The 12,967-nt window shown below is 40.3% G+C and overlaps 1 protein-coding gene and 1 long non-coding RNA gene across 3 annotated transcripts in view; one reads left to right on the forward strand and one right to left on the reverse strand.

The window, feature by feature from the left end:
• LOC128846297 (uncharacterized) overlaps positions 1 to 12,967 on the forward strand; it is a 57,438-nt gene that overhangs the window by 17,367 nt on the left and 27,104 nt on the right. The gene's annotated exons all lie outside the window — the stretch shown is intronic.
• Positions 1 to 12,967, reverse strand: part of TSHZ2 (teashirt zinc finger homeobox 2) — a 264,346-nt gene that overhangs the window by 9,185 nt on the left and 242,194 nt on the right. The window lies entirely within an intron of this gene.

Raw genomic sequence — 12,967 nt, forward strand, 5'->3', positions numbered from 1 at the left:
AGAAATTGTCCTTCTGGTGTAAACCTGCTGGAGTGGCTTTATTATTTTTGGCTCCTCTCCTGGGTTAGGAGGCTTGCTGGGGGCAGGGCAGGAGTGGGAAGCCCATTCTCTGTTTCCCATGGCCCATTGGAAGCAAGGAGAAGCAGAACAGAATTTAAAGTAACTAGGATATTGGAAGTACAACAGTGGCTTAAAAGTACCTTTGCTTTATCCCCTCAGATTCTGCAAGCTCAGGGATGGAGAAATATAGACTAGAGGGCCAAATGGTCCAAATTCTATAAATATCCTCACTACTACAGAGCTGGTTGGAAAATGGGAAACAATTTTCACAAAAATGTAATCAAAAAATTTAGAGAGACAAAGTGGGTGAGGTAATACCTTTTATTGCTACACAGAGTTCTTCTTCAGGTCTCTCTAATATCTTGGAGCCAACTCAGCTACAACACAACAAACACAAAATATTTGTCTCTCTTTTTCACTCAAAATTTTCAATACTCAATTAAAAAAAAATTGGCGTAGATTTTGGGAAGGGCCTAGAACTCTGGGAAAGCACCAGAGTAATCAAATTAAGTAAATATTTACCACAACTATTTCCCTTTAAGTATGTCACTATTCACTCTGTGCAATTAGTCAGTTAAGCCACATGGTATTTTTATTACACCCTGATTGGAGGACTCCCAAAACCACAAAGAGCTTTCAATATGGTTGCCAGATATATAGGTGTGGATGCTCATGTGAATTAATACTTGCATGACTTCTTTCCACAAACATTCCCATGCACAAAAATTTGCTTACTATCTTTCTTTAATTTTAATTCTTTAATTTTAGTTAAGTGCATCAATGCAAATACTTTTAGCACCATTTGCCCAGACCTAATATTGATCCGATATCACACTAGACCCTGATTGTGTAAACACTTATACTTTGCTTTTATGAGTAGTTCTAAATGAAATCAAAGGGACCATTCACAGGAGTAAAGGTAAGCATTAGAGCTGGGAGGGAAATGGATTTTCCAGTTCGTGGGAAATTCCACAATTTCTGGGTGTTTTTTTCCCCCCATTCTGAAATGGAAGACAACAAAAAGATTTCCCATGAAACAAAATAATAAAAAACAACAACACATTGTTTCAGATCTATTGAAACATTTCAAAACATTTCAATCTGATTTTTTACCTTCAACTTTTTATTTTTTATTTTAAAACAATGCAGTTCTTTTCAAAAAGCCAATCTGAAACAAACAAACAAAAAAAATCAGACTGTTCGTCATGAAAATGTCAAAATAATGTTGTTATTATTAAAATGTTTTAGGTCATTTCTAAATGAAATTTCATCAAAACTGAGAATGTTTTTGAAATGTTTCAATTTGAATGAAAACAGCACTTTTTTTGTTAAAAAATAATTTCAGCAAAAATATTCCAACCAGCTCTAATAAGCATGTTCATAAGTGTGAGCAGGATCAGGGCCTTAATTTGATATTAAATATCATATAGTAGGGGACCTGAATCGCTCTTACTCACACAAGTAATCCCAGTGACCTGGGGGATAGTTGCATGAATGAGGATTACACATGCGCGAAAGTGTTTGCAAATTCAGGCTCCTGATTCTTCAAATCTCGCTACCTGACATTCAATACAACCTACTTTTGGGGGTAATGCTTGAGACAGTCTTTGATTTCTGGTGCTCTTTCTTGGACTCAGTTTAGCAACCTGTGCTCATGTTCTAGTTCTTCTGGGACTTTCTCCCTGTGTCGGGAAAGTCTTTTATTTTCATATATAGCAGATTTTATATAAGGACAGTTAAAAATATGAAATACATGCTACATTTCTAAAAAGAAATGGCTATTTTGCTCTCTAATCTGTTAGAGCACATGCTATATAATGTGCTATATATTACTTGAGCACCTGTTGCCACAAGCTAGTGGTCACTTGTACACAGAAAGATTTGATGTGCTAAGAAGAGATGTGCAGTTTTTCCAATGCATGGTGACATAAGGTCTAATCTGATCTCACTTACACTGGTGTAAACTCCAGTGTAGTCAACAGAGATACTCTTGATTTACTGGTTTAACTCAGAAGCAGACCCAAACAAATTCCTTGTAATTTTTGTAAGGGGTACTGTCTCTATCAGCATTCCTATTTTTCCCCCCATGGAACTGAAGATGCCATTAAAAAAGCATCATATATTATCCCACTATCTCAAATTTTATCTTCAAGAAGATGAGGAATTACAGTAATTTTTATTTTCCTGCAAAAAAATGGTTTAAGAACAATCATGTGTTGAGCCCGGGATCAGGCAAAGTACTGTCAAAATGTTAATTCCTTCACAAACCATGGCTGGTTTAAAAACAGATATTGAAACCGGGGAATAAATATTTGACAATGCTGTTAAGGCAACTTCGCTAACGATTTTTGAACAACCTCCAACTGAGGTCTAAATGCCTGCAATATCCATAAACAACTCTATACTGTCCAATTAGGGAGACAAAGACATAGAGTCCTGTCAGGAAGATTTGCATGGCTAAGTGTCTGAGATCAGAGAGACGATGAGGGATCGTTCGGAGTGATGGGGGATGCACAGAACGGATGACTATCATTACGATATTACAGAGACTTACACCTTCCCAATTACTGGCAGGATTCATTAATTACTGCTGCATTTCGCTAATAGAATCCTCTCTCTTTGCCTTATCGCTGCCTTCCCTCTGTCTACGTAAACCCACAACTCAGCAGTCGATCACCTATGAAAAATTACCCTGTGTAGCTTCTCGTGGCCTATTTAAAATGAAAAGGCAATTGAATAAGAAATAAAGAACAAAAAAATAAGGGTTATAATGCAGATGGTAGGAGCTACAGAAGCAGCATCATATGGGTTTAGAATTCTTTTTTTTTTTGTCTGAACTGTTGGAGAAAAGTATCTGTGGCAGCTGCAGAGAGAACGCTTCATAGTGGGTTTAAAAGCACAATGAAAGCATTTTGCACAGACGCACGCACACACACAAACTATAGGCAGATTGCAAAGTGACAATTACTTAAGGCCTGCTAGGCTGAAGTTTCACAACTAAGATTGGTGAATATTACAGGGACTTGATGCCATTGCAATCGACTCAGCCCCATTAAAGATAATGGTGTGAGCATTTCCATGCTGTCATCATGTTACTATCAACAGCATTATCAGTATCAACTGCTTTTACAATTATGCACAATGGCTCTTCCCGCACAAAGATGTAGCAACCACCAAACTCGTTTTCTTTTTAAATACACTGAACAGAGCATAGATTTCAATCCTTCATCTGTTCACAGATGAAACAACATTTCCAAATCATCACTGATAGCATTTTTTCCCTTCCATTCTAAGGACGGCCAACTGTTCTCAGTGATTTCTATTACATTTCCTACCTATTATTTCATGTAATGGCATTCCTTAAATTTTAAATTAGCTTTGAAGAATAAAAATAATTGAATTCCTGCTGTTTTGTGTACATAGAGGGTGACAGGAGCTAATGTGATAATTTAAACTGTAAATGAGTCTTCACTTTGTGTTCATTAATTACAGCTAATTACTGAATTACAAACCTTCTTGGTTAGGCACTGTTATGTATTCATGTAGCATGTTGGATCTCCAGCTGGTAGAAAACTGTTTTATAGACTTACAAGCTGACACACCAAGCTACCACTGAAACAATTCAGCTTGAAAAATAAAGGAGGGTGTGTGTGTGTGTGTGTGGGGGGGGGGTTTGTAACTGCTACCGTTCTTTTGAATTAAATGAATGATGAGAAACAGTGCTTCAAAAGTGAACCTTAGGGAGAGAGGATCCAGTCCACATCATTATAACCATATATGCTATGGCGGGTAGCATATAATTAATATAATTAATGTGCGTGGAGTAAAGGGCCTGATTCTGCTCTTTTTTACACTAGTGTCACTTCATTGACTTAAACTGAGTTACTTCTGATTTACCCCAATGTAAATGCGATGAGGATCAAGACTTCAAATATGGGCCAAATCTCCTAGCATAAATTCTTCAGCAAGGTTGGCTGCAATATAAAACTGAAGAGCCAGCAATGTGTTACCAAGAGCTCACGAGCTATATTATGGTCCCTATGTAATGATACATTACATATCCATTGTACTGACTCAGATACGATAGCATATCAGAAAACTATTGGGGTGACTTACTCAAGATGGTTTGGATTTGATGGTGTTGTCCAAAAAAATGTTTAGCACATCCCATGTCTGCTGATGTTCCATATTAAAGCCAAATGCACTAACCAACTACCCTACCATGCAAAGCAGGTGAGCATCTGGGCAACAGAACACTGGGAATATCACAATGACGGAAACTGCCATACGAGCATCACAAGCTACAGTATGTGGTGTCTAGATACAGTACTGTGATAGGCAAATAACAATTAAGATAGCTAGACAGATGCCCATTTTCTGAGCACTAGCTTTTTTCACCTAGTTTTGGATACTCTAAACACACACATTCCCCTGCCCCCCCATCTGTATTTACTGTGTAATGGGCCCATCAAATGTGTCATGGGCAGAGCACATGCACCATTTTAATCCAGTCCCTGTACATGTCTGAGAGAGAACGTCAGTAGTCTTTCCTGTGTAATCCCTGTACCACATGTCCCATAGCAGCAGCAGTAAATCAAAGACAAAAAATCTGTGCTTTACACTCAAAATATATTGCAGAGGGGCAAGCCAGGAAAGTATTGTAACCCATGCCTGCGTGGTGTGGTGCTCTGTCCCGCTCTAGTGGCACCTAGCGATTGAAGAATCTGCTACAGCCTTGGCTTAGAGATCTGTGTCTTTTAGTTCATGCAACAAAGGTCGAACACTAAGCTGTAGAGATCCCAGGTTCGATCCCGCCCGCCAATGACTGGGGAGGCAGGGTCTGTCAGTGTTACAGTAGCGGGAAATATTTCTTTCCCCTCCGGACTTGCAAACAGCCAGGTCAAAGCTACTTTGCAGCACACTGGCTTGAGGAGACATAGATGGGCTTTGAACTCAGCTCCTGCCCAGTATGGTGCAATATCCTATAACAGGGCCAGAACAACTTTTAATGGCTAAGTAATGCACTACTAAAAGTAAAGTGGAAGCTCCTCAGGTATAAAAATAAATACTAATACTTTGCGCTTGTGCAGTGCTGTTTGTCTAAAGAAAGGTGGAGTGACTTGTCCAAGTTCAATCAGCAAATCAGAGTCAGCCTCAGGAACACGTCACTATGACCTTCCCAGTTCTCTTTCCTAGCCACTTTATCATGCTACTTCTTCTCTAATGATCATGTACACAAAAAACAAACTACTACAATAAAGGAACCAAAGATGATGTTGGCAGAAATTCCTCCCTCTTTGTGGATAATTGCTACCTCTTGTCCTATGATGACAATAACGTACATTAATGTACTATTAGCACCTTTCATTCCAGAGAGTGCTTTATACAGGAATTACTTTGCTCACCATCACTGAAATGCCACATCTCGAATAAACATGGTAACTCGCTTTTATTGTGTCACTGAAAAATGGTACCTCTAGTAGCACAGAGCAGCTCAGCACCATACTGGGGCATTGGTTCAACAATGTGTCAGAGGGAAGAGTGCTATTCACTAGATCAGTGTTTCTCAAACTGGGGTCGCCGCTTGTGTAGGGAAAGCCTCTGGCAGGCCAGGCCGGTTTGTTTACCTGCCCCGTCCGCAGGCTCGGACGATCGCTGTTCCCCGTGGCTGTGGTTTGCCACTGCAGGTCAATGGGAGCTGCTGGAAGCGGCGGCCAGTAAGTCCCTTGGCCTGCGCTGCTTCCAGCAGCTCCCATTGGCCTGGAGCAGCAAGCCAGGGCCAGTGGGAGCCGCGATCGGCCGGACCTGCAGACAGGGCAGGTAAACAAACTGGCCCGGCCCGCCAGGGGCTTTCCCTACACAAGCGACGACCCCAGTTTGAGAAACACTGGTCTAACTGCCCTCATATGAAGTTGAGCAACTGGAGAGGAATGACTCTCTCTCTCTCTCTCTCTCTCCATGCATATATAAGGTTTAAGAGACTAACACTGTATTTTATATAAATATATTTTAGGACATGCAATGGGTTTGTAATGGTGCACACTGGAATTACTAATTCTTGACATAGTGCTTTGGGAATGATGATGAAAAATATAGTACATACTTAAGTACCAACTTTGTGTAGCATCAGATGTAGCAAAATATGGAACCTTCTCATTGGTCATGATTACAGTTTGTGAGAATACCTACTGGTATATACATGATTGTAGTTATGCTTCAGGGTCTGTCAGATATTTACTGGCCTTCAGAAGTCTAAACTCTACTCTGAAGGTGACTAATATAACTTTAACTCACCACTTACCTGAAACCAATTACATGATACATATAATTTGCTTTCTAGCTTAAGTACAGGGCTTACTCATACTGCGGGAGGTGCAAGAATTACGCATGAAATATGTCCTTAAATATGAGCGTTGCATCATCCATTTGTCATAGTGGCACCTTTTTTGGTAGTATGGATAAGGGAAGAAGCTGGGATGAATCGTACTGTATGTAGTTTGCATTAAATCTGCCCACTTGTGAACTACTCAGCTTCAGTTCTGTGGACTTGCTAGCATCCATCTTTGGGAGGAAAGCGGTAGAAAAACTTTTGAAATTTTACCTCTAAGAGCTGTTCCTTCAAGGATTCCCCCTTACCCCCTTTAGATTCCTGCAGGGGTTGTGGGGATGAAGGGGCTTAGGGTAGAACTGCACTTCTATTCAAAAAGGGTTGAGTCGCTTTCCGAGCATGATCCGCCAATCCGTAATCAAGGGTTAATTTCACAGCTCACTGCTTCATCTAGCATAATATCCATTCAGACTAATTAAATCTGTCTAATAATGTGAGTGTCTTTGTCTTTGTTCTTTCCATTCTTTGTTTTACACCCTTCACATCTCATCTCCAGAACTACACGCCATCACACTCTACTTGACAAGCAGAATCCATCCCTAAAATTAAAACATTCCTGACCTATCTGCGATGACAAGGCAAGCGAGCTTCACAGCGCTGCGGCCCATGAAGGGAGCTGACACATTTGTTTTTAATTTCAAAAGAGTAGAAAGTGAAGATCTGACCCCGTCAATCAGGCCTCGTGACAAGTTTAATCATTGCTGCCCCACAAAAATCACGGCTAAATAGGAATGCAAATAATGTATCACAGGGCTCTTATAAATGCTAATCAAGGAGAAGTAATCAACTGACAATTTCACTGATCTCCTTTCTGAAGGAGTCAGTCAACGCACTGTCTCTGGACCACAAAGAGAAGAAAAGACAAAAGGCATAGATGCTGTTTCCCAAAAAAAGTCCTTTTTCAGGTTTTTTTTTTCTCTTAAAAAAAGAAAAAAGAAAAAAAGAAAGCGAACTCACTCTTTTTGATCCTTCTCCAAACTTTAAAGCAAAGCTGTTTCTCAGGAACTTACACAGATACATGTCAAGTGTACTTTATTAACAGCACCCTACAAGTGTAAAGGAAGCTCACGGAAACTTCTACTAAAATAAAAATCATCATTTGTCTTTGTCATTAATCCATCTTCAAATTCTCTCACATCTTTAAGGATCCTGTCCTTGTCCCTGGGCAATGCATTTAGCGATATTTGGAGTTTTAGAAGTAGAAAGCTAATAGTGGGGATCACAATGTTTTAACTTTCTGCTCCCTCCTCCCGCCAAAAAAAACCTCCTGCTTTGAACTTCTAATAAAAAGGCTATCTTAAAAGGGAACATTATTGCTGCCACGAAGTTCTAAATCAGAAGAGCCTTCTCTTTTATGAACATTTAAAAATGGGTAAGGAACATAGGGTATATGCTTATGGCACACTTTCAAACAGAAACTCCACATAGCAGCAAATAGTGATCATTTGATTTCCTCCTTCCCCTCCACCTCTCCCCCTACCTCCGGGAGACAATACAGAAGAACCTGAGACAGTAGGATTGACAGGGTTTTCTGTGCTCTTCACTTTTATTATTTGTATTGTGGTAGCTCCTAAAGGTACCATCAAGCATCAGAATCCCCTTGTGCTGGGCACTACTGTACACACTTATAACAAAAGGACACTCCCTGTCCTTAAGTTTAGAGCAGAGGAGAGCTAAGCAGTATACTGCAGTCTAGACAAACAGCGCGTGACAAGCTTCGGTGTCCAGGGCCGGCTCCAGCATTTCTGCCGCCCTAAGAAAAAAAAAAAAAGCTGCGATCGCGATCGGCGGCGGCAATTGGGAAAAAAAAAAGCTACGATCGGCGGCGGCAGGTCCTTCGCTCCTCGAGGGAGTGAGGGACCTGCCACCCCCAAATTGCCGCAGGTGCCGCCCCTCTCCCTTGGCCGCCCCAAGCATCTGCTTGTTAAGCTGGTGCCTGCAGTCAGCCCTGCTGGTGTCTATCCTGCTTTGAAATGGGAGTAGCTCAAAGTGCACAAGGGAACTTTTAGTGCACAGTAGCACGGTCCACACAGACAGGGCATGACACATTAGTGTGAGGTAGATATACAGCCCAGCATGTCGTGCACCAACTGTTCATCAAGACAATCCCAGAGTGTTGCCAGAAGTTGAGCTCTGAAGAATCAAGTTAAGTTGTCTAGAGGTTTTTGTTATTAAACTACTTTATTACATTGACACAATAGATCAAATGCAACAAGTATTTGAGGATACAACCAACACCTTCAGTAGAAACCAATATTAAAATTGCAGAGTGGCTGGAGCTGGGGGGATAGATTACCAGAGGGTTCTTTTCTGTTATTTTTCCATTTTTCCTTGATGCGGCAACCTATGGGAATTCTATAGAGAACAGAGACAGCAGCAGTCTAGTTTTTCCAATCCAGACCTTGCCAGTGTGTCTCAGTCCTGCTTTGGGCAGCACTTCTCAATATCAAAGGATAGCTCAGTCTCTGCAGCCCATTCAGTCTGGTTTCTTTTGCTAAGGGCTACTGGTAAAGGGGATACTCGTCCACTATATTCAGACCGTCAAAGCCATTTTACAAAGGCCTCCAAACCACCATTGGATGGTAACAAGCTTTGGTAACTCCCACCTTAAAATGGATTTGAACTTGTAACAGCAAGCACTGTAGTCCATGACGAGTTCCCTGAGCCATCTATCCTCTAAGCATGGAAGTCTATTAGACCTCAGTGAAAAAAGCTGGCGACCAAGAGAAAGGAAGATTTCAACAGCAGGATTCTCTTTAAAGGAGGTGTTTGGAAGGTGCGAGTAGAAAACAAAAGTAGAAATTGAAAAACACTTTGCTGCTGTTGTGTCACTTAGCAACAAACCTTTCTCCTTCACAGCAGCATTGGCAGAGTGGAGTGACTAGTGAAACCTGGGGATAAACAGGGAATGTAGGAAGGAAAGAAAAATGAACTCATATACTAGCTGATTATACTAAGCATTCATTCTAATTTTAGATTCTTACATGGCAAGCTCCGTAGGGGTAACCTTGGTGCCCCCTATTGATTAGGGCTTCTGGGCACTACTGCAATGTAAATTATAAATATACTTTTTGGGGGAAAGCAAAAGTTTAGTATTATCTCCTAGAAGATGAGCCATTCTTTCCATTTCCATTGCCACTCCCCAGTCCCTTTCTAACACCTTGCTCTGAGATTCCCAGTCTCCCGCCTGCTCTCTCTCCCTTGGGTTGTTGGACCTCCTTCTGCAGAAATAAGCCCCATTCTTCCAAGTTGGCTGGGTAAAGTTGATACTGGAGTGTGGCTCCGTCTAGCTCTACTACATGAGTGCTGAGCAGGAAGAAAAGAAGCTGTGTTTAGTTCCACTATGTGGAAGAGATGGCTGGGCCTTGCTTGAAAGCAATGTACTTGCTCTCTGTACCAGAAAGAGGAGCACCTATCAGGTCACCTTTGAACGGATGAACAGGGATAGAAATGAGGCTCTTGTCCATTAAACTAGATTACTCTCCTCCTTGCCCTCACATGGGGTGTCAGAGCCACTGTGCTGTGATTCAAAGTGGTAAAGATCTGAAGCTGATCCCATCACACTGAAGGCCAAGAGACTTCTTAGAGGGTTGGTCATCATGGGGCGCAAGAGGACCCTACTCTCTATGGATTCAAGCTGTCATTAAGCTGATAGAGAATCTTTAACTTGGGAAGGAGTGAAACTGCAGGGACAGGTTTGAGAGTGTAAAGCCCTGCAAAGTATATGAAATACCACACAAATATAGTATCAGTATGTGCCAAATAAATAACATGCCTTACCCAACAGCCAGGCAGTGTTGCTTGTACAATTATAAATCATTCAAATGGGAAGGAAAAATCAGAATCCATCACTGTGGGCTTGTGTTCGTCTCTCTCTTGTTGCAATGACTAAAAGGATTTTTGCATGTGGAACTGTTTTAAATGCATTTATAGAGAGCTGGGCATGACCTAATGGTCTGAGCACATGATCAAGAACTCCTGAGTTTTATTTCCTCTACGGCCTTAGGAAAGTCACTTAGGCCAAAGTAGATACTATTCCAGTATGCCTTAATTTTTGGACATACAAACGGCAAGCCCGATTTTTAGAGCTGCTGAACATGTACAGTACACATTGACTTTGGCTGGGGATCTTGACGCTTAATGCCTCTGAATATACTAGTACATAATTGGTGGCAAACAAATGTTAAAACTAAGCAGCTAATCAAATACACACTCTCCCGCTATGCGTGCACACACACACACACACACACACACACACACACACACAAAGGCACACACACATTCAAGTCTCCACAATGAATTCTAAATAAACCTTGCCCAACAGAGAAGAATCCCTAGTTTCTACTACTGGAGTTTCATGTTAGCAGCTGCTAAGTAGCAAAGAAAGGTAACCCTGGTGATCAGGCCAGAGAACACGTCCAGTGCTTTTAAGTAGGTTTCCCTGGAGGAAAAAACAATAGGAAGCGGTTTGAGCAACCTAGCAGCGCAGTGCTGCCATCCTACTGCTGGCATTGTGAGAATTCAGGGAGTAAACTTCAGTGAAGCTTTTGCTGCCTAGTGTGGTGAGAAGAGGCCTAAAGAAAAATGGAGAAGGTGAATGGGATTTTGGAACAAATGGGACTCAATAGTATTGATTCGTAGCAGCATTCAGATATTCTGGTGATAGATGTGATAAAAATTCCAAGCCCATTTTTGATCAGTTCATATGGCGGATTGTTCTTGTAATGAATTTAGGCAGATAACATGGCACACCACAACCACAGACCATATTTAGCCTTGTATTATAGTGTAAAGCAAGAAAGCAGAATTGGAAGCAAATTCTTTCTACTATTCAAATGATCACACTTGATATTCATTGTTAATGTCTGCCAGTCTCAATTCTTCCCCCAGTATGTATGCATAGCTCCTATTAAAGCCAATGGTGAATTACTGGGCTTGGGGTCATAAATGGCCTAGTAATTCACCATTGGTTTTAATGGGAGTTGTGCATACATACTGAGAAGAGAATTGAGATCGTCAGACTTTATATATATTCCACACTTGGTATTCATTGTTAAAGTCTTGCCGTTGCTTTGGAATATTTTGGTAGCCTATGCTAGGGACCAGCAGAACTCCTTTACAATAGTGCCATCCACTAGACATAATGATGACCAAAGAGAAATAAATATCAGAGCAAACCTTTTTGTAAATTTCAGCCTCTAAGAGACTGATTTAAGAGATGTAAATGGGACTTGCGCAATTCATCACAGAACAGGGAGTCTAATTATATGTATCAAACTCTCTTCTTTACTCAGATATTTTAATGCCTAATGGGGAACAGTCAATTCTACTACAAAAAATAAATCCAGTATGGTCCATAAGCCCACGTGAAAAAAATAATTATAAATATTCTAAGGTTATATGAAATATACATGCATATGTGTATGTTACAATTTATGGAAGATATGTGACAAATAAAATATAAAATATGGCATGACTCACTATATTTATTGCATCATATAATTTTCAAATGTCATAGGAAATTGGGCAATTTTGTACTATTTTTACAAATGTACTTATAAAACCTAATATTGAGAGGAATGGTCTTGTAGCTAAGGTACTGAAGTGGTGAGATTCAGGAGATCTGGGGTGAAATACTGGCACCTTCGAAGTCAATGGGAGTATTGCTTCTGACTTCAGTAGGGACAGGATTTCACCCCTGAGTTCTACTCCCAATTCTGTTACAGACTTTGTGAGTGACCCTACCAAATCACTTAATCTGTCTGTGCCTCAGACCCTGACTGTAAAATGGTGAGACTACTACTTTTATCCATCCTTTGTCTGTCTCATCTATTTAGACTGTAAAGTTTCTGGGCAGGGACTGTCTCCTATAATGAGTCTGTACAGCACCTAGCACAATGAAGCCTGATCTTGATTTTTGGCCACTAAGTGCTACTGTAATATATATGTATAAATGAAGATATTTTCCATAGGACAATATAGGAGATCCTTTATGGAAAGGATCCTTTGTGGCTGTCTTACTCTAATCTTTAATTCAGAAAAAAGAAATCAACAGTGAAGAATTCAACCCCCTATTGACCTCTTGAAAATCAATAATTTTAAATCGATTCACCATGAAAAGCTACTCCTAAAAAAAAGTTTGAGAGTTGCCTATAGGAGATTTCAAAAGAGAGTAAAATGGAGGAATGTTATATTATCCTGAAATAAAAATAAATTAGGAAAAAGCAAATGTGGTGAAAAATAATCTCTACACTTTCAAAAACCATATACAGCAAATGTTTTTCATTATTTTTCTGTCATACTGAACTTTAAAAGTTACAAATTTATCTACAACGTCTGGAGTCACTCTTCAAAAAGGTCTGCCTTGTGTCATTCAATCGCTACTGAATTCCAGGGTACCTGGCAGTGAATGATTTTAGTGAAGACTTCAAAGATCATGTTTTTTCAATAAGTAACATATTTCCTTCTATCAAACTCCAAAGGTAACTGATCAATCTAGTCTGTATAGATTTAAATCAG

Source organism: Malaclemys terrapin, chromosome 12 (genome assembly GCF_027887155.1).
Source record: "Malaclemys terrapin pileata isolate rMalTer1 chromosome 12, rMalTer1.hap1, whole genome shotgun sequence".
Classification (NCBI taxonomy): domain Eukaryota; kingdom Metazoa; phylum Chordata; order Testudines; family Emydidae; genus Malaclemys; species Malaclemys terrapin.